Consider the following 23,281-nt stretch of genomic DNA (forward strand, 5'->3'; position numbering starts at 1 on the left):
TGATAATGAAGCTCAGGTAGATTCTGGGCCTCTATTGCTTTAAGGAAAAGAAACACTTTTCTGTTTTTCACTGGAGAAAGCACAGAGCAGTGGGCTCGCAGCTGAACTGTGTAGGGCAGGACAAGGAGATTCTACCAGAGCATTACAGCAGTTGCCTAACAGTGGGCACTTTCCTTCACCCTGCTGGGTGAAATTGTGGTCACAGTAAAGCACAGAAAACTACACCTGGTATCACATCTTAGACCTCCTTTTTGGCGGCTCTTTTGCCCTTTTTGGATTTTTCTCTTTTTCATGTGCCTCCTCAACCACTGCTTCCACATGCTTAGCCAGCTACTTCCTGGTGGGTTTGTAATCAAAACTAGGGGTACAAGTTAATGGGTTCATGGCAATATGTAAAACACACAGGAGAACCCTTACAGCCCTCACAGGAGAGCCATTATAGCTGGAATCACAAATTCCACCGACCTGCTCCATGTCCACAGATACACAGACTGTAGATCAGCATCTGAACAGCAAATCAGATCAACATCATTCAGCAAAGCAGTCATGCTGCTGTTCCACCCTCAGCCACTGACCTAGCTCCTAGCAACTTCAGGCTGTCCAGATAGACCAAAATGAATGGAGTTGATTAGGTGATGCTTTCAGACATCTCAGCAGCACTACCAGACCCCCCCTTTATGCCCCAACTCATGGGCTGGGATTTCCCCACTGTTGGGATCTCTGGAATCTAATACTTACCCTTAGACTGACCTACAATACTCAAACGCAAGACAGTGATGAGCCTAAGAGTTTCAAGTAGAAGAGAGATGTTGACAAATGTAGATAATCAGGCACAAGTACTTTTAATACAAAAAGGAACAGGATGCCACTTCTATACTACAATATAATATAAACTCAAGTACTTATAGCTAATAAAGGCAAAACAAGGCTCAACTATTTCTGTTCCAGTTTCCTGCCAGAGGAGTGGCATAGATCCTGTGCACAAGAGAATTGGTACATTTGGGGTCCATCTGACTCACAACATGAAGCAGTACATCCGCTTGGTGATCTGGACACACATTTGCCAGGGGCTGCTGTACATCTGGCAGCCAGAGAGCTACCTTTTCTCTGGGCTCACTTACCCAGACAAATGGGAAAAATTATCTTTTACTACCCAGACAACATTTCTAGGCAGAAGGAGAAAGGTATATTCTAGGAAACTCAAAACATTTAGTACCTCCAGCTAGTGACACAACCTGTTAAGTGCAGCCTTTCACAAATTTATGTGATATTTTCATTAACTGGATGCATGTAAGCAAGGTGAAGTCCTGAAATCTACAACAGAAAAGCTTCAAACTCTACCATAAATGAATGTAGGCTTAAGTTAAGTTTTAGGTATGTTTTCATATGCCCGTTGTGAACTTTCTGTGGATCCAATCCATCCTTCTCAACAAGCACTGCAGAGAGAACAAAGGTGTTTCATGTGGTGTGAGAGAATTTCTCTGATATAAAGAAAATTTTAGACATGTGAAAGGTAAGATAATCGATTCACAGAGGACATGTCGGGGGACACACAGGAAAGTTCAGCTGTCCAGAACACAGCTTTGGGGAACTACACCCAATCCTGTAAACCCTTCCTAGTATGGACTGGGAGAAAACACAGATGTGAGTATTTTCTCTGGAGATTCTTTTGAAATGCCTGTATCAGTTTTACTTACAGCATCTTTCAGCAGTGAATGGTGGGTGTCCAGGTTGTCTGGATTGTGGGAGATGCTGTGTATTCATCCTACACACATACAAAGAACATTCTGTTCTGTGGGAACAGAAGTCCATGAGTGCTGCTGTCCAAGCTCTTGTTAGGGAATACATCTGCCAGAGAAGCTGACAAAGGAAAATGCATGTAGTCCTCTTGCTTCATTAGGTATCTTTTTAACCTAACTGAGCATCTAGTAAGAGACGAGCTGCACTTTTAATTTACTTTCAAAGACATTCCTTGTGAATTTTTCCAGAGCTGGAATGCTGTATATGTGATATTTCCTTTAATAGAGCATCCAGGAGTTGTTTTTCAAGGAGTTGTGTAAATATGGGAGTCTACCATGGAAGGGAGTTCATGTGTAGAAGATCTGAGGACCTGTTGGCAGAATTACCCTGTGACTTTATTTTATAGGACTTGAAAGGTTTTTTTCCCATCACAGTTTATAAAATAACATTAGTCTGTGTGTTAATGTGTGGTCTGTGAAAGGTGTGTGAAAAGTCTGCTTAGCCTTTTGCACAGAAAAGACTCATCTCCTCTGATTTAGGTGACTCAAAAGGTTCTACAGTTTTCTGTAGGTGAAAATTAACTCATATTGGAAAGTGTCCATGACAAGGAAAACATGAAAAAAAAAATCCTTTCTGGCATCAAGGAAACTTTTCCATTAATACATTGGGGTACTATGACTATGGGAAAATAAAGAAAGGTGATAAATCCAAACTATGAGCTATCTGGAAACACCTCTCCCACGCACAACACCCAACACACCTCTGGAAGGCTTTTAGAGGACTAAATGAAAGATCTCAAACAGACCAAGTAAGAAAGGAGACTCATTTTAGTTCTTTTCCCTTGAGGGTCTAGGGTGAAATATTGATATAAAAATGTAAGTGATTATTTCTCTCTGTGATGCAAAAGCTTAAGGTGGGAACTCCTGTGTTTCAGGAGTAAAAAAAAAAAAAATACTAAATACGACAGTTTTAAAAACTCCATTACTCTACCAGGAAGACGGTACTTCCCAAAGCACTGAGAGCATCAAAACAGCAGGGGCAAAAGAAGCTGCAAGCTCCTCAGGTGAAATTGTGCTCTTAAAACAAATGGGAAAAGTCAGTTTTCAGAAATTAATTCTAATTTTTCAATGTTTCATGAGTTTTAATACATCACTGCTGATCAGTCAGAAGAGAACTGTATAAAGGAGCCTCCAGTAAGGTATGAGGCGTTTGGCTGTTTTTACCAAGCAATACAGTTGTGTAGTAACATGGCAATAAACAATTGTACATTTTAAAAATAAAAACTCAAAACTCACTTTAAAAAAAAATCTGGGTGTAAAATCTGCCCTATTAGGTAAATGAATATATAATTATGCTTTTCGATGTATAATTATATTTTTAAAATGTTTAACAATGTTCTTTAAAGTTTTTGAAGTATCAGTAAATATGAATATTAAGTTTGAAAATATGATTTTAACAGCTTTTGTTCCAAGGAAGTCATAACATTCTGGTATGGCAATTTCAGAGTTTCCAGTTAACCCTGAAAACACTTTTTACACTGATCTCTTCTCTGTGGTGACCAGTGACCGGACATGAGAGAATGGTCTGGAGCTCAGTCGGGAGCTTAGGTTGGAGATCAGGAAAAGGTTCCTCCAACAGAGGGTGGTTGGGCACTGGAATGGGCTTCCCAGGGAAGTGTGCACAGCACCAGCCTGACAGAGTTCAAGAAGCATTTGGAAAATGCTCTCAGGCTCATGGTATGATCCTTGGGGCTGTCCTGTGCAGGGCCAGGAGTTAATGTGATAATCCTTCCACCTCAGTTCTGCGATTCTGTGCTTCTATATACCCTATGTTCATGAAATTGTATAACAAATTTGTCTTAGAGGACTATATTGACTTGTAAGCTTCTTCCTTTCTACTGGGAAGAAAAATCCCAGTCAGCATGTAATTTGTTCAGCACTTGGTACTTTCACTAAAGTTGGTGGGAATTTCATTTCTGTCTAGAATTAAATTGTTTTAAACAACATCTGTTTGGCCCTTGTGGTTTTATTCTGGATCTGTGACCATTATTCGAGCTGAGAACAAAGGAAAATACTTTATTTTCACTTTTATTTACTGCATTAAAATGCCTTTGTCACTTACCAAGTGAGAGGTTTATCCTCCCCCACTCTGTCTCCACTCCCTTTCTGCCCTCCCTATCAGAGGCTCCTGATTTTTTTCCTACCACCCTCAGTCACGGCGTCATCTCTAAAACTAGTTTTGAAGTAAAACCCTAACAGTCCACAAGCTCATTCAGATGTGTGGCACACTGACTCTTTGAGCATATGATTTGCTACCTTTCCCAATATTGAATTCTTCACTCTTACTCATGCCTTCTGTTTCCTGCCCAGAAACCAGTTTTAAGGCTTACAATACTTGTACAGTCCTCTCTCTCTCTCTCTCTCTCTCTCTGTCTCTCTGTGTTTTAAAGGATTTCTGAGAACTTCATTACACCAGCCATCATAGAGGGTTGTGCAAGAGGGAGGGGACCACAGAAGGTCATCCTCCCTCCTTGCTTGGATTTTCTGTTATGCCTTAGTGAAACCTCTGTGCTGGGGGCAGCAAATGCTCTTTTACTGGGGCTTAAATCAGAAGAAAAAGTGTTTATTTCGGTGGACCTCACACTGTGCCCCAGTACTTATGCAGTGAAAAAAATAATCTCCCATCAGAGAGTAGAATGGATTGAAGAGGTGGCTGGGTCCTTGTTCCCTTCCTCTTGCATATTTTCCCAGTAATTGCGGGGGGAAATGAATGAGAAAAGCAGGAGATGAAAGGCAGAAGTCTCTTCAGTCACTTTCTAGACAAGGATGACAAAAACTTTGTGCTGAAGCACAGAAAGTGGAGTTCATTTTAACCTCCCTAATGAGAAATGGACATTTCAATGAAGAAGTTGCTGGTTTTTTCCTCCTGAGATCCAATAAAGATTTTATACATTGGGGTTTGCCTTATTTCACTTCCATTATGATTTTAAGTACAGAATGGTGTTATTTATTTATGATACACTGTCTGTTTGCACAAATACATAACTATAAACAGGTACTTTAATTTTCTGTGGAAGCTGTGTCAATCTTTTCCAATGACGTCTTACACTGATTTTAAATGATCTACCAAGCAACTTTTAAAAATGGGCTCAAGCTATAGTTATATGACTTTGCACCAATTTTTAAGCCTGTGTTTGGTAATCTATCATACACAAGCAAATCGATCCTCATTTGCCAAAGGAATAATAATATTGCCTTACTAGATTGTAAAATCACTTAGTCAAACTCTTCTGACTTGTCCCCCACTAAAATCTCTATTCATGGAAATCATTTTAACTACAGAACATCTGCCCTTCTCTTGGTCTTCCATATTCTGCACATCTTCAGAGCCTGACTACTGTCCTTGGTGGCCATCATGTGCATGATCTCACTTTCAGACCTGGGTAACTGGGTTCTCACAAGTAATCTGGCTGCTAGTTCCTGAGCTCTGTATCTTTCATTGTCATCATGGTCAGGAAAATACAGTTTTTAGTACTGAAGTTCTTTGTTGTCAAGTCTGCCCTCCCTGGCTTTCCCCAAGGGTGCTCCCCTCCAGGTCAGCCAGAGGAGAGGAAGCAGAAATGAGGTTGTTTTCCCACCCTGCTTAGAGATCCCAGGTTGATCACATACTTTGGATGTTGGACCTTGAAAGAGTTGTCCAAATGGACCATACAGACTTCTGGAGAGGCAGCTGTAATTAGTTTAGTATTAGAGCAAATCCATGGCTCCTTCCCAAGGGTGAGCTGATCCTCCCTGGGAAGAACCCATCACAGGGGTCTCTGGTCCTGGGCACTAGGAGGGAATATGTGGCATACACGCAAGACAACAGATCCAAATTAAGCTTGTCAGTTGTCCTACACTGTCAAGGCAGTAAGAGAATAAAAAAAATCTCTAAAAAATCCATTTCTGCCTTGTCACCAAAAATTTCCCTTTCCTCAGCTGAAAAAGGCTTCAGAAAAATTGCAGGAAAAGACATTCCCTGGGATATAACAGTGGGAAGAAGTAACGAGTGGATGGAAAGTGAACCGTTGTGGACAATGGTTCCATCCTGTTGTAGGTAACCCTCTAGGATGTAGGTAACCCTCTAGGAATAATGCCACAGAGCTATTAAGCAAAAAGTTCTTAAGCTTTCCAGGGTCCTGATGGTCCTCCAATAGAATATAATATTCAGAATTATTATTATTATTATTATTATTATTTTAAATCTAGTTACCTAAATGCGTGTTATACTTTTCAAGAGTCCTATATAACTAACCCAAGAAATTCTAGTACAAAAAAGAGTTCTGCAAATTTGATTTACTAGCCCACTTACGTAGATTAAGCAGCTACCATGAAGCCAAAGCTGGATATTTTTCTCATCTATGAATTACGGTGATCAGTCAAAACTGCCAGAAGCCAAAGCTAAATGTGATCATTAATTATTACTCATTTGCAGTCCAAGAAAATAGAAGGTTCCCTAGATCATTGAAGTTTCTGGTTGGGATCAAATTAAATTCGTCAGTGTTTTGAATACAGTACTTTTGGAAAACTTGCAGACTTTCCTTGAACACCATAATACAGAGGTCTGCTAGAATTTTTCAGAGTACACAGATAACATAAAGAGAAAATAATTGATTGAAATATAGCTACAAAAAAACCCCCAAAACAGCAAAAAAAGTAGTACTTTTTTGAATGGCCCACCTGAATTCTAAAGCCCATGGGTGCTGCCTTGATTTTAAAGATGTTTTTGCTAGTTGAAATCCTTCAAAGAATCAGTTCTAAACTGCTTAGCAACAGTCTTCATTTCCCAAAGATAGAAATTAAAATTCATTTAGACTGACATGGAAAGAAAGAGGGAGGGAGAAAAACAGGTTGCTTTTCTCATACAGCCTTAACAAAAATGATATGTTAATTTGACTCAGTAAAAAAGGTGCAATAAGAAGAAAACAAAAAGGAGGGAAAAGAGAAAATAAGTATGGTTTTAATTAATAAAGTTTATGTTAAAAAATAAGAAAATAATGGAGTCAGTAATCTTGTAACTAATGATCCTTTAGAAGGATTTATCATGTGCTGCCACTAAAATATATTTTTAAATCTTGCTCAAGGAATATGTGGAAAAAGCTACAGAGTTTTAGAGACTGAATGGAAGGATTTAAAGCATTGCAAAAAATTAATCTGTAACACGGTGTGCTGAGTTTTTAATATCTTACAGTGTCAATAAGACTGGTGTTCAGGCAGAGCTTCAGTTGATGCTGCAGTTGTAATTCATCACAGATGGGATTAATTTGATTATATTTATCATGTCTTCTTTGAGATTAAGCAACAGAGGCTGGATATCATCTTCAGCAAGTGAGATCACTGATGTTTTGGGTATGATCTCTCACTTTGTTGGTGGGCAAGTGGGCAGGCACTCTGAATGCTGGATGCTGCAGGATGAGTGGGGTCAGACTCATCCCGTGTCACTGCACTGATTCAGCGCAATGTGTGAAATGCACTTTTGTAAAGCTCTAACCACTCTCCTCCCTGTAATCTCTGAAAGGCTGCTCTGAATCACACCAGTGAATCATGGTCCTTAGCAGAACACAGTCTTGTCTCATCTAACTTCAGCAATGCTCACTTAAAGTCTGTCAGGAGTCAATGGAGAGAGGTAAGAACTCCTACAAAGCTTTGTATGGAATTTACTGGACTAAGTAGATCAGAGGAGGAATGACTAATTTAGACTGTATGCCTAAAATTTAGGTGGCCAAGCTGGGTGAGATGATGTACAGTCACTGTGGCTGTACCAGCTGGAGGATTAATGGATCACTGCTCATTTTGCTACCCCACCACAAGAGTACCTTGAATACGGGAGCATGGTAGTGGTGGGAGGATCTGGATGTGGAATCGCTATACTGCTTGGAAATTCTCTTTTAGTGGAGGATTCCCCAAGACAAGGCTTGTTGGGGCAATTTCAGGTTTTTTAAAGTCACTTTAGGAGTGACTAAAATGAAAGTCCTGATTTTGCATGCGTAGGATTCCCATGTAATCAGGAAGCTGACAGAACTTTAACCCATGCCACAGTATACACCAACCTTACAGTGGACAGCTGAGAGTAAGCCCCAAAATATAATCAAAACCAGCATTTGTGTCAGAAAGCTGCAGAGACATATCTTTTTTTTTTGCTGTTTTTCTTTTACCTCTATGATGCAAATGGACCTGTCAGTTGCTGTAGTGTGAATCTGACCTCATTTGAGGTTCATTTTTGCAAAGAATAGGAGGCCTGTTCACCAGGTTCTGAAGATGTTCAGACTCTGCTTGTCCTCTGATCTCCAAAGTAGGCTGGGCTCACAGCCTCAGTGTATATTGCCAAAAATTCGGTGACCTACAGCTCCTCCTATTAATAAGATACCATCTGGTTTGTAAGGGTGAGAGTAAATTCAAATTTAAAGTGAGAAGCATAACTCACAATGTAGGTAAGTAAATGCATAGTGACATAGTGACAGTACTGTTTGCGTGTGTGTAGTTTAATCACATGGGCCACACATATGTGGCCATACTTTAGAAGATGGGGCCAGTTGCTTTACATTTTATCTGGGGAATCATTATATTAATAGGAATCAACCAGAAATCAAGCAGAACTTTAAATGTGGAGTTCCTTTTTTTTTTTTTCTTTTCTTTCCCTTTTCTGATGTTTCAAATAATCCTCGTTCCTCAGCTGGAGTTGTGTGCATTTTTCAGCTATCAATTTGTGAAGAAAAAATGTTGGTAGCATGGTTTCAATTGGGGAAACCACCCAAGAGCTCACATGTGCAGCTGACCTAGGGTATCTCACACCCATGAACCAAATTATACTCCAGTAAAACCACACTGTAAATGAGAGGCCAGTTCCTCTCTCACAGCCTCCAGTGTGAAACAGAAATTATTATTTTAAAGGAAGAGCAATGAAGCTGTGTAAAAGCAGCACAAATTCCTGGAGAAATCCCAGCAGAATTACTGGTAAGAATCAACCCTCTACAAAACTGAGTCTAGGGAGTTCCAAGCATTCCCCCACACCCAGTTTGATCATGTTGGAAGTTGAAAACAATATCATCTTCCTCAGCTTTGATCTGTGTTCCTGCTCCTGTGCTGAAGAGACAGATGAAAAAATAAAAGAAGAAATAAGAGAAAATAAAACAAAGTATTTTGGAATATCAGAAGGTTTTGTGTCAGTAAAAAGTGAGGGGCTTTTTAATACATAAAATTGTAGAATCATAGAATGTTAAAGGGTTAAAATGAACCTTAAAGATCACCTAGTCCCTATCCCCCTGCCTTGGGCAGGGACACCTTCTACCAGATCAGGTTGCTCAAGGCTTTATCCAACTTAGCTTTAAACACTGCCAGGGTTGGGGCATTAAAACCTCCTTGGGCAACCTCTCCAGTGTCTCACCTGGTATACATAGAACCCTTATATTTTCTGAACCTGTCCCTTTTCCTACCAAATAACTGAAGGATCGTCTTCATTCAAGCCTTGGATCTCAGTCTTACAAAACCTTACAAACAGGCTTCCTTGCTCCCTCTCTCTCTCAGGCACTGCCAGGAATATACACTCACACTTCACCTGATCCAACCAATGCTGAGCAAGGATTTTCAATTAATGACTTGTACACAAGATTTTTGCAAAGCAAATTATCATTTTGCTGAGTTACAGTGTCTTGTGTTGTGCCAAAATGTCAACTCCCAGAATACAATATGTTGAAGTGAAATATTAAAATTCTGCTTCTTAGTTTGTCTAGTCAAATACACCATAATAACATGGGATATTAAGGAAATGCATGCTAAGAACAAGAGAACTGCCAACAGACAACATCTTTTTCACAGCTGGGCTAAATGTCAGCTTTCTGATAATGATGGTAGGGGAACATTAGTCAAGTGTGAGCTTTGATTAAGAAAAACATTACTTTGGATAAAAAGCAAAAAGGAAAATGTGCCATTTACTTTACAGGCAGCATAGGTACAGGATGTCATTAGGGAGGGACAGGAACTCGTTAGCAAGTACGCTTGCATTATTAGTATCTGTTACAGAACAAAGGGTTGTGATTACATTCAAGACTGTGAAATAATGTTCTCTGTGTGTGAAAACAGTTGATTATTCTTTCAGAAGGTAATGCTCCTTTTTCCAGCTTCCTCCTTGTATCTCTATTGTTACAGTCTCTCAAGACACAGACACAAGGCAATTTCTAGCCCAGTTAAGAGGAACCAAATCCAGGGACGTGACTGTGTTGCTCCCACATGCTGTTTTCCATCATTTTCCTTAGTGTTATGAACATTTGTGGATGAAGGAAGAAGGGAGTGTGTTGCAGATGCCTTCCCAAGCTGCAGTCTGTAGTTTGAGATGCTCTGGTTACTGCAGCAGAACATGACTGAACATCCAGCAAAGCAAGCGGGACACTCTCCAGTCATCTTCCCAAAAGTCCACAGCCATTTTATTGTGTAACTCAAGATCTCTCTGGTGGATAGAGAAATGGCCAAAGCAGGGTCTGGGGTTGGGAACAGCCACTTTACATTCCACGTCTGTATACAATACAAGTGCAAAGTGCAGGAAAACAATAGCAACTCTAATTTTGCTTTCTAACTAACAGCATTTCATTTTCCCATATCCAGCCTCAGATACTTCTGTCACGGCTTTGTTGCCTATTTGTATCCAAAGAAAAGTGCAGAAGAATGAGAGGCACACAGAGCTGGGACTAGGTTTTCCCATGGATCTGCCCAATGTACATGGTGGGAAGACCACATGAAAATCTTTATTGCAAAAGTTTCTCTGAGGAGTTTGTGATGTGGCAATTGCAGAAAAGCTCAGAAAATTAGCTTTATTACATGTACCTCCTCAGGAGATTTTCTTGTCTGAAGACATTTTATTAACAAATTAAACCATTCTGCCATGGATTCTTAATGCAGCTCATTATCTGTGCTGAAGGCCCCATTCAGGATGTACTTGAAAGATTTCAGTTATGTTTAAAACCTGAGGAAAATGTCACCAAAAGCCCATGGGGAATGTGATGTGTTCCCTCATACCCACTACAATTATTCTTCACATGCTGTGAGATGCATCTGTAGAGTCTGAAAACAAGAATCTGTCATCTGGTTTTATTTTGTTGTTCTTGAGAATGCCAAGTTGATTCAGCAAGGTCATGCATGGTCTAAATATATGCCAATAACTTTTTTGTTGTTGTCAAAATCATCTCTAGATTTATGACTATGAATAATAATCTAGCTTAAGCTCAGTTTTCTAGTTCTGCATGCTATTTTGAAAATAAAAACAGTTACAAACTTTGAGCTTTCAGACCAACCTTGAAGTTGGCATGAAAATGTACATGCTGAGCTATCAGTTTCCTAATGTTTGTACAGTGAATATGTTCTCTTTTCTTAACCCTGCAATGTCCTCACATTCAAGTTACAGTTCTTGTACATCCACTATGAAGGGTACTGTGGTGCTTGTGATATATTTAAACACTCACAAAGGAGGTAGTCATGGTTGCATTCTGGCTTTTTGCTGCATTTCACTGAAGCTCCAAAGAGCAATACTACACAAATGTAGTTCCTAGAGGCCATATTGCAGCTGAACTTCTTTCAAAGCTCCTTGAAAACCATGAGCAAACTTGTAAAATTTACGGTGTGGAAATTAATGGTTTTGATCTGAGTTTCAGTAATATCAATATTACTGGAATAACTTCAGTGACCACATAAATATATGCATATTTGTCTTTAGAAATTGGTTGTAGTCCCATTTATCAGGGTCCCATACATGAAACAGAACGCTTTTACAGTGAGGTGACGCAGCTGCTTAATGCTGCACAGGAAAGCACAACTTAGGAGAGTTCTGCACCAAGCTCTGCTCTCAAACCATTTTTGCAGCACTGCAAAGGCATTGATTTATGTGTAATTAAAGCATACAAAATTAAAGGGTGATTGGAGAAAAATAAAAATTACAGCCAGCTGAAATCAAAGGATTTCAATAGAAACAAACACATAATTATTGGAAACAGTGTTTTTCATGCTCAGCAGGTTTAACAAGAACATTTCTGATGTAGTTGTCAGGGACTGCTTCATCTCTTCAGTCTTTGGTAAGTAGATTTACGTTGTTTCCAAAAGATGACAATTCTTCATATAGAGGGCCTTCTAATTCATTATCAGTTCAAGAACCAGCTCAGATAGGCAAATTAATAGGATCATTCTAAATTTAGTCGGAATAATTTTTCTAAAGTGAGCGCATAATGACATCTGGAAAAACGCAAAGACTACAGTGCACTTGCAATAAAAAAGAAATTATTTTATTGTCTTGTTTTAAAATGTGTCAAGTTACAAAAAAAAAAAAAAAAAGTATATTATTGCTCTAAAATTATAAAAACACAAGGGCTCCTATAGTAGTAATCCCTGGAAATTTTTTGCCTCATAATGATGCAATGAGCAGGTGTTTTATATTCTGACCAGAATCAAATAACACGGAATCACAAAAGCAAACTGAGTTTAGAAGGCACCTCTGGGGTTATGCCTCCCCAGGTGCAGGACTTTCCCTTTGCTTTTATTGATATTCATAGTTCCTCAAACTTGGACCTGATATCAACCTCTGGGTGCACAACCTCCAGCAGAATTCCTTGCTGGGCCCAACAGTTCCTCAGGTTTCCTGCATACCTTGCTGTCCATTTTTCCAGTCTGCATCCTACCCTTTTGTCTGTGATGAACAAACAGCCTTGCCAAGGTGAGGACAGACAGCGTAAACTGCTCTCCCCTCACCCTTTTTTTTTTGTGATTCCCCACACACATATCAGTGTTGGTGCCTCAAAAGCACCCTGCCCTTTGTATGTTTGGAGATGTTTTCAGGAGGATTCTCTCCATCACCTTCTTGGGGATAGTGGTGAGGTTGATTCCAATTGGTTCAAACCAGTTCCAATCAGTGCTGACTGGTTGCAACTGGATAAAACTCATAAACTCAGTTGCAGCTGGTTCTGACCGGTTCAAACCGGTTCCAACCTATTCAAATTGATAATGAATTGTTCCAACAAATTCTTACTGATTATGGCCAGTTCAAACCAATTCTGAACTGGTTGGAACTGGTTGGCGCTGCCCAGAACTGGTCAGAACCAGTTTGAACTAGTTTAAAGTGGTCAGAACCAGTCAGAACCAGTTGGGATTGGTCAGAGCTGGTCTGAAGCTGTTGGAACCAGTTAGCACCAGTAGGAACTGGTCTGAACCAGTTTTAACTGGACAGAAGCAATTTGAACCAGTCTGAAGAAGTTTGAACCATTTTGAGCTGGTTGGAACGGGTCTGAACTGCTTTGAACCTTTGGTGATGTCAGCCTTTTACTTCATGGAAAGAGCTCCACAACCCTTGAACTGCCGCTGCTCAGCCATAAAATGGCCGAGAACTGAATGTACAGGAAGCTCCAAATAGCTCCTCAGCCCCTGAGAATATCCCTTCATCCAGGGCCTGAAGCTCATTGGCAGCAAAGAGCACTGCTCACCCTTCTCTTGATCTATAGAGAAGTAAAGTGCTTCTGTTTCCAGACTCCCCCTCTAAAACATTTCCTGAGAACTAAAAATGTTTTAAAAATGTAAAAGAAAACAGTTACAGAAAAACGATTTTAAAAGAAAATTCCAAACTGCAGTGAGTGCCTCCAGCCAAATTTCTAAACTGGGCAGCAGAGTGAGAGGAAATGGCAACATATTTTTGCAGCATTTACACTTTTTATGCTACTGCTGGCACACAGTTTTGTGCCTGTAGAGAAAGCAAAATATTGGAGTCAAAACCTTCCCTGTAGATCTGAGAGCAGAATAATGTTGAAATTCAAGTCCTTGGTGTAGGTCTGAAGATACAGCCCTGCCCTTGAGTTGAACTGCCTGTATGAGGTTGGGAGGGGTTTCTGGGAAAGCTGGCAGTGGAACTGGGATGAGCGAGCGGGGCTGGTGGCTCCGCTGAGGGGCAGGCCCTGTGGGGAGGCCACAGCCAGCTGGCCAGCCCAGCCTGGGGCCAGCAGCTCTGCCGAGCCTCTTGAGGACAGGGAAGGGAGTGAGAAGGTTCCACTGGGAGGAGGCTGACGGTCCTGCTGGGAGAATGCTGGCATTGTTTGGGTCTTAGGGAAGAAGAGGCGGAGCAGGTTGGATGGGAAGCCTAAGGAAACCCAGCATTGTTGCTTTGCAGTACACAGAGGAAACACTTTTGTTTACTTGTCTTAAATTTTCACGTAAGCACCCTGAGTCCCTTTGAAACTTGTTTAAAAATAAATGAAACACAGCATTAAGTGTCTGATACATAAATCAAACCATTACTGTAACTGTGGAATGATCAGTAGAGACAAACAATCTCTCTTTAGTTTGTTACTAGCCTGGAAAAAGCATTAATTAGCACTAATGAATCACCAGAGTGATGACTGAGCCAAGTTTCCAGCATTGCCAAAACACAAGCATGATTCAATTAATGCTGAAGGTTTTAGTACATGTGTTTTTATGAACAGTCTTTTGACACTAGTGTCTTTTTAATAATGCTTTGCAAATCTCTTCCAATATTATTGCATGCAGACTGAGCTTCCCAATTTACTGCAAACAGTAACGAGTCAGAATGCATCTGTGACCTCCTTTTGGAAGAAATATTCATCTGAGTAATGTAATTATTATGTAAATTACTCAAAGTTAATGGTATTTTCTATTTATGCTGGATTTACTGCTGTCAGAGTTGATGACTGAGTAGCACTAGAGCTTAGATATTGGCACAAAAGTTAGTGTGTTATTTAATTTAATTTAAAGATTCTGAGAAACTGCTCCTAGTGTATAAACAAAATCTTACCAACAGACCTCCACAACAGCTTGTGTTTTCATTGGTAATCTCTGCAGTTCAGCGACAGAGGCCAAACTGTGCAATCCAACTCAACAGGGGATAATGCAGAATCATCCTAAAGAGTTGTGGGAGACCAGCTCTGATTCTTGCCCAATGCCCCCGGAGCAGAGGGAAAGACATTGCAGCCTCTGCCTTTGCTGTGCAAATAGTTGCATTCTCTTCAGGCAGAGTCTGAGCTCAAACCAAGAGATGCCAGAAAGTAATGGTATCTGGACCATGGAGTGGCACAGACTGCAGCTGCTGCTTCATTGCCATCCTGGACTGGCTTGTTCCCTGACATTGTCATCTTTAGGGACAGGATGACTTTCCAAACCCTGAAATGCTCAAATTTTCAGATTCAATACAAAGTGGTTTTCTCTCTGTCATCTGTGAAAGTGAAGGTAGATGAAAGTCTTCCTGTTTAAAGCTGGCTGAGAAAGAAAGTAAAAAACAATATCTGAGATGGTGTTTCCTGCTGGTGTTAGAAGCAGACCAAATGCCTCCCTCTGTAGCAGGAGACTCACTGAAGCTTTTTTCAGCAGTCTGTGCCTTTCAAAAGAAACTCAGATGTTGTGGTGCACTAGTTTTAGTTGCTCTCTTGCACTGGGTGATGGGGAATTTGCACAGAATAGTTTTATATTGCACTGTATATCTTATGTTACATTATGTGGTTTGTTATCCCTTTCCCCCATCTCATGGTCTTTCCCTCACCCACCCCAGTACCCCCGGTGATCTCTCCCCTGGATTACCCCTCCCCTCGTCACTCCTCACTGGTATCCCATTGGCTGTAGACAACTTCCTCTATCCCCATTCCCAGGGTATAAAAGTCCCCTGCCATGGGGAACGCCCTCTTCTCCCATGGGTTTGTCCACTTGGTGTGTCTCTTAGAATAAAGGAGAATGTTTCCCAAATGGAGAAGAGCGCTTCTCAATCTTTTACCTTCGTCTATGAAATATTGTGTGGACAAGGGTCCATAGCTAGCTGGAGTGGACCCGAACAGCCCGGCAGAAAACCCGATATTTCATCAGAATTCCTTGTTTTGACAGGACAGGCCAGTTCATGTTCCTGAACCACCCACAGTGCTTGAAGTGGAGACATCTCACAGAGTCTCTAAGTATGCAGAAATGTAAGCTTAATACAGTACTCACCAAACATGAACTACTGATGCATGTAACCTCCTTGCTTGCCCTTCTTCCATGTCACCTTCAAGGTCCTCCATCTCTTAGCTGAAATTGAAGCTGCTTCCTTCAAGGGGAGTCTGGAGGTCACTCAAAGTACTGGATGAGCAAAGAGAACTCACTGATGGGGGAAAAGGAACAGCTCTGGCAACATGGGAGCTTTACATTTTCCCCTGATTAGTAATTTTAATTAGTAATTTAATTTAATTTGATTGTTGAGGAAAGGGCATTTTGCATTTTCACTGGAAACATTTGACATAGTCATTAAGACCGTGAACTGATATTACCACTGCTAAGAGGACATGGAAGCAGAATTCCCTCAGGCAGAGATAGTCTATACCAGAAACATTTATTTGAATCTCTTTGTCCTTCATCTGCTTGAATTCTGAAGAGTTGAATAAAGCAGTATAACTGTAAGCAAAATCAAATCTGTGACATTACACAAACACAGCACAATTTCACATCCCAGATGGTCATCAACTTTGCCCATTTCCAGTTATGTCTCAGGCTTGCAGTCATCTACTCATCTTCTCTGCTGCCAAGGCTGCCTGCTGAAAGTCTATTTTCTTACGAAAGGCCAAGCAATTACTCAGTGGGACTACATGAGGCTGTCAGCTCCTCCTATACCACTAACACTGGGCTTGTTGTAATCTTTTCCACCATAAGCCAAAATTTTTCAGCACTAACAACCCAGATGTACACATTAATTTTGGTCTGAAACTGAAAACAGAAGGAATTAGGCCACCCAGCTCTGAACTAAGGACAAACTTTCCTATCTATGTGTTGTCCCTATGAAAAAACTATGGGTCTCAGTTACAGCTGGGAACACTTATGACATTTGGTATGTCTGCACATTCTCACTGCGAGGGACATATTGTCAAATTCTGCTTCTAGTTACATGCATCCAGCCCAAGTGAAATCAGTAATTGAACACATCACTGGCCTCTCCAGTGAAATCTAGGTCTTTTATAAGCTTTGATAACACATTTTTTTTTCTGCCTACACTCACATAAATAAAATAGGAAATCACATTTTAAAGGATTGAAAAATAATTTTATAAACACACTGCAAACCAAGAAAACACAAGTCTTAAAACAGGTAACCAAATGTCTTCCAGTAAAACCTGTTGGCACTGGTATGGTATATTTCTGGCATAGGTTTAATTGCATGTAAATGTTGAATTTGAGATACTTCATGCGAGGCTGAAACCTGAGAGGAAGCCTAACTTGGTAAGCAGAATAGGCTATGTTAAAGATTTACAGAGTGGTGTCAAGTTCCCTGTACAATAATTGCACAAAGCCTACTGTTTTCTCCAATCATCCTCTGTAATGTATAAGTTCCTTTCTGTATCTTGTGCAGGTGGTTACAAGTCTGTATGTTACCATTTTCCATTTGAATCATGTCTCTGTCTCTTAGCACAGGTGTATTTTACTCAAAATCCTCCTGTTTGGCTTAGGGAGCAACATGTAGAGCTATCAGAAATAATGTCTTCTCTAAAATCCAGATTCATGTTATTCCCTCAGATGTAGCTAGGAACCTTCCAGAACAAATGGTTTTCTTAATAATAGGAAAATGCACAAAGCAGCCATCACATGCACTTCCAGTACAAGTCCTCTTATCTGCAGTGCCTGTGAGCTGCATTAATGTCTCCTCTCCTTTCAACCAAATGCTCAATCTATTGTTTCATTCATCAGAGCAATTCCCCAAAACAATACTTGTATGCTTGCAGTATGTTAGCAATCAAGAGTTTGCCCAATCATATTGACTCTGGGGCAGCTATCCCTAATCATGTCCCAGCTGGAGAGTAACATAGTGGGATGATGTTTTTTAGGAGAAGAAGATGTTTTTATAAGATCCTCATACACAAGACAGATATCATTGACTTTAAAAAGCACAGGACTGACTTTAAACAGTAAAAAGCCACAGTAAAAGCAAAGATTATTTGATGTTTCATCATAGTTTAAGGGCTTTCTGACAGATTAGCACTACCTGTTATAAGACCAGATAAAGTTTGATATACCTGAAAATTAATGCAGTTTCATTTTTGTTAGAACAACAGCAAATCACTTCTTTATCAATCTAGGCAGCTTTGGTTTTTCCTAGAAATGATATCGAAACAAATCTGTCTAATCTTTTTTCCAGGACCAGCTCTCCTCATAGCACTCTTCAGGAGGGATTGTCAAGCTTGAAGTCAACTATAAAAGCTTCTGCTCTGTGATTTTCTCTCTTGGAAGAACATGGTGGGTGTAGGTCACTCTTAACCAGAATTTTGGGAAGCTGAGCTGTTAGATGGGCATATGGAAAAGCAGTCAGGGTCAGTCTCTTCTCCCAGGTATCAAGAGACAGGATGAGAGAAAACAGCCTCCAGTTTTGCCAGAAGAGGTTTAGATTATACTAGGAAAAATGTCGTCACTGAAAGGGTGGTTGGGGATGGAATCAGGCAGCCCAGGATACTGGTGTAATCACCATCCCTGTAATTGTTCAAAAAAGGGATGGACCTGGGGACGTGGCTTACTGGTGACCATGGTGGTGTTGGGTTAACAGCTGGACTCAATGATCTTAGGACCCTGTTCCAATCTTACTGATTCTATGATCCTAACTACAGAAAATAAAAAGTAGAGCAAGACGATTTCATTTTTCTTAAAAATGGGCAAGAGTATGAAAATAAGAAGATCATTACTTATTGGTGAGTGAATTTGGGAAAAGTGAGCAAATATGCCAGTAAAAATGCAGTTGGTAAAAGGCCGGGATGTGTGTGTGGATCTGAGTTGTTATATGTTGCACTAACAGTCAGTATTTCACTTCCAGCAGCAGCGAGGAACACAGCAAGGGAAATGCTCCACTCTAATTAGGCCTATGTGTGTGTGTTTATGAAAAAGCGTGACGAAGATCACATGGAAAGCATCATCAGTGCTGAATCTTTTGGGTGATGTTATCTTGCCTTTTCAAAACCAAATGCAACAGTCCCTACTCGTTAAAGATTTTCCCCTTAGGTGCCACGGCTTTATTTTTCTTGTGTTTCCTTGGGGATTTTCCCAGCTTCAGCAGGGTTTTGCAAGCACATGTGAGTGTAACATTCCCATGTGGTCACGAAAGGGGAGGGTAACAAGATGGTGAAGATTTCTATAATGAGAACCTTTATCCTCATTTTACACCCTTACTGCAATAAAGATAAGATGGGGGATGAAGTTTCAGATTCAAGACCAAAGCAAGAGAACCAAGAACCCCATCTCATCTGCAACGTCAGGGTTTGCAAAGCCAGTGTATAGAAGTTCAAAAGGTAAGTTTACATCCAGAAGCTGCTGAAATCAAGGGATGGGTTGTAATCTCTCTGTAACACTACTATAAAACCACATTGTGATCTTAGTTAAAATGTGTATGGATACAATAACTCCACTGAGGTCCTGAGTTGCTCTACTTTACACGCAATGTAACAACAATCAAAACATGGGACACAAAGCACATTGCCCTTTTAAATCTAAAAAATCTCTGCATATAATGCATTAAAACTGCTTAAAATCTGCAGTGCTATGTTGTTACAGAACACACTTCCTTGCTTGTCAGGGAACTGGCACTGCCTGTGTCTGTCTGTATGGAGGACTCCCGACTTTCTTACTTCCATATTTAAAGATTAATGGTTTTGTAGTTCTTCATGATAATTTGAAAATTCTTCAAATATGTAGGCCAAGGAAATGTTGACATTCAATTTCTTAAAATCTTTGCTGATCACAGAAGTTATCTGAGAGAAAATTAAGGGTTTAGAGAGACTGTTTAAAATACTTTTCTTTCGGAAAGGAAAGGTCACTTCGGGAAAAGCACTATGTTAAGAAACCTTTGTGCCATGGCTTTTTGTTTCATATTATGACCAAAAATTTCAAAACAAGACACTCTGTGTTGTGCATTCTGGTACTATGAGAGTCTTGACAGTAGCAAGGCACTTTTCATGTGTGTATGTGTACTATGTACACGTTTCATTTGTATATGTAAAAGCAGTGAATCTCTTCAATTTCATAACTCAGTTAAATTCTAGAAAAGCCAAAAATTTTGATTATGTTGTGATAAGAACAAGGTGTGAAAAAATGGCTAAAATCAGGGTTCATAATTTTTTCGTGTTTTGTTGATGCTTGTCAATTCCCTGTAATAATGTGTCACAGTCAGATCCACTGAATCGCCAATTTGGTGAATTTCAAAACAAGGAAAAATGTGCCATAACTTTTTTACATACTCTAACTGACTGTAAATGTGATTGAATATGTGGGACTTCCTCCAGCTTTGTTCTTTGGTGGATTGCTATTAGCTTACATTCAAAGTCTCTGTTGGCCACACATTTCACATTGTTCTTCCAAATGTAATAATTTCCTTCTTTTATCTGATCTCTGACAGTCTCTCTGTTTTCATCAATATTTGACAGCAATTCCCAAAGATACAATATAGTCCATTCTAATATCCTTGTGCATACTGTCTTCTCCCTTTGAAATCCAATACCTAAGCAGTGAAATAATTTATTGTGCCTTATTTAGAATTTTATTTTTTGCATGTGTTTTGATACTGTCCCTTTGAAATGAAAGTTATTTGGAAATTTAAACCAACTGTTCTCAAAACATAGTAATGAAATATTGTTCAGTATGCCTTCCTTTTCAAAGATGCAGTGTTTATCACGTTTTCTTTCCATGCATTGTTTAAATATTTCTTTTACATTTTACACTCCAAACCCTAATTTTATCTGAATGTACAAAACCCAATTTACACCAGCCACCTGAAAACAAAGTTTAAAACCAATCAGTCCTGCACAGATCAGTGCCACTTGACCTTTTAGACTGAGGGATCAAAATTGGAACTGAGCTTTCTTCATCTGGCATTTTCTGACAAAAGGAAAACATGCCATATGTAAAAGGAAGAGAAATTAGTTTCTGAATAATCATGACTATCAACATTATTCCTGAATGCACAGATTTAACATTGGTGATGATACCTTTTCAAGCGACCTATAATCAGCAAGTCCTGGATTTTTCATGCCTGTCTGAAAGACAGGCATGAATTGAATGCAGGTTAAGAGGTTCTGTTCAAGGATAAAGCGGCAAAAGTACTTGATTAAAAAGCAGACTAAGTAATTTATTATTGTATTGATATTTCTTAACATTAGAATTAAAATTCAGGATTCTGGATCATATTCTGTTGCAATTAATACAGAGATGCACTTACATTTACAATAAGAAAAAATTGTAAATGTATTCTTTTAACTCCTAATAACAGATTTATAAATTCTCACTTTACCGAGAGAATGAGAAAAACTATTAACTACATGCTATAATTGATAATGATTTAAAAAAATGCACTTTTCAGTTGTGAGGGAATACCAAGATTGAAGTATTGCTCTGTCTAAATTAAAATAATGTTAATATACTAACCATTATGTAGAATGAGCCAAAGTATTTTTTGAAGTCCAACAATACAGGAAATAACTATGGCAGGGCTGAACAAATTAACTTTTTGCCCAAGCTAGAATAGCTCTTGGAAATTAATATTAATAAAAGTTTTTACCAAAATAATTTTCAAACAGAAATTTAATTTTAATTTAAAACTAAATATGTTAATACATTAAGTTTAAAAAATATCTGTTTTGAAAAAAGAAACAAAACAAAGCCTTTCAGTAATGTCCAAGACATATCTTGATTTTAAAATTGACCCTCTTTTATATTAAAAACCAAAAAGTTAAAGGTGATCAGCTCTTAACCAAAATGCATACTCCTTTTATCTAGATAAGATGCTGCAACTGACTTCAAACGTTCTTTAACTTTGTATTTCATGGGAGTTTAGAGGCCTTGTTCCTTTCAAAGTAGCAGAATTTCCTTTCCAATGACAAGCCAGTTCCTGCCTACTCAGTTATACTGTCCTGGGCTTAATCTTAGTCATTCTGCTCGGAAGAAAGCTTCCCTCTTAGGCATCAAATATAAATTGCCTTTAGTTTTCACAAAAATATTGAGGTAAGGGTGAAAAATACCTTGCTGCATTGCAGAAGTGGTAAATTGGGCTCTCTTTTTTCATCAGATTTTTGACAGATCTTTGATACTGAGTGATTCCTTTGGTCTCTAGCACCTGAAAGCATGACTGGTCTGCAGTTGTGAGTTTGCTGGCTGCCTGAGGCAAGATGATTTTGAATTTCTGCCAATAAATTTATATTTCTCAAGTAGCATATTCCAGCTCCATACTGACTGCCAGTATAGTTCTTCCCTATGTGCCTTCTCACCAGACCTGACTAACTGTAAGTGCTGTGTTTTGAAACAGGTTAACCTGTTTCATCTGCTCACATGTGATATCATTTCTGCTCTGTCTTTTTGGGCCACACTGAGCACCTGTGCTGGAATCGGATGAAAAGTGTTCTTTCTGGAAGGGGAAGAAACTACTGCCTGTGCACCTCTGGTCATCTAAGGAGGGAAGAGATTGCATTTGTGGAGTTACCTGTCTCCCATTCAAGCTGCAAGGGATACAAGCAGCCTGAGCTGTGGCATTCTTTGTGCATTTTCTTTCCATGAATGCTGAATACTCTCATAGCATTCCCTAAGTTCTGCAACCACTGACTCAGTGTTTGTCTGGGTTTGGTAACAAGAAGTACTTCCTGCAACCTGGTTTTCCCCTGGCAGAAAGCATTAAATATTTCTAGACCAATGTTTCCTATTCAGGCTCTGGAGCAGGTCCCTCAAAGAACAGGAGAGGTTTTGATTTTAAGTATTTAAAGGGTTTCACAAAGTTTCAATTTCTACAACAGTTCCTCTTATAGAGTCAGCTGGTTCAACCGCGAGCTGTGAAAATAATTACGTAAGAATTGAATTTTCAATTCATGTGTCAAATAACATTGAATTCTACTAAAATTCCTAGTATTAGGGTAAAAGGAAGAAAGAGTTTTTGTGCAAAATGTACAGTGAGATACAGTCCAGGAAATATCTGCTATACACTCACAGCACAGTTTCTGAGGAGAAGGAAAGGGGGGAGAGGGCTTGGTTTATTTATAATTTACATTCTTTCCACTCTTCTTTGGTTTCCTTTTCCTTGTGTTGTTCTTTTACCTAGTGAGAACTGTGTTGGTCCTCTTAAACCTTTCAGAGTTTGGGACAGTCTGTTTGCTCATTTGAATCAACATTCACAAACTGTTTGGGGTTGTGCAGAAATGCTCAGAATTTTGCAAGGAAACAAGAAAATACATGTAATTTCTAAACCCATGAGTCTCAAGATGATGTGAAGTTATGGGGACTGAAGTTATGGCATCAGGGATAATGGAAATGAAAGGGCTAGATGGGACAAGAAATGAATGCTGGCCTGAGACTGGCACTGCTGGCAGAATCAATGGTATTGGCCATGGAAAGAGACAAGCAGAAACAACCTGAGAAAGCAGTGTTTATTCTCTTGTACTTGCTGGGCTACCCAGAATGAAGAAATATAAAACTGATTGAAAAGGAAAGAACAAACATTCCAAAACTGAAAGCACATTTTGAGCATCTTAGAGTAGATTCGTGTTCGAGGGT

Source organism: Pyrgilauda ruficollis, unplaced genomic scaffold (assembly GCF_017590135.1).
Source record: "Pyrgilauda ruficollis isolate IOZ18807 unplaced genomic scaffold, ASM1759013v1 scaffold4, whole genome shotgun sequence".
NCBI lineage: Eukaryota > Metazoa > Chordata > Aves > Passeriformes > Passeridae > Pyrgilauda > Pyrgilauda ruficollis.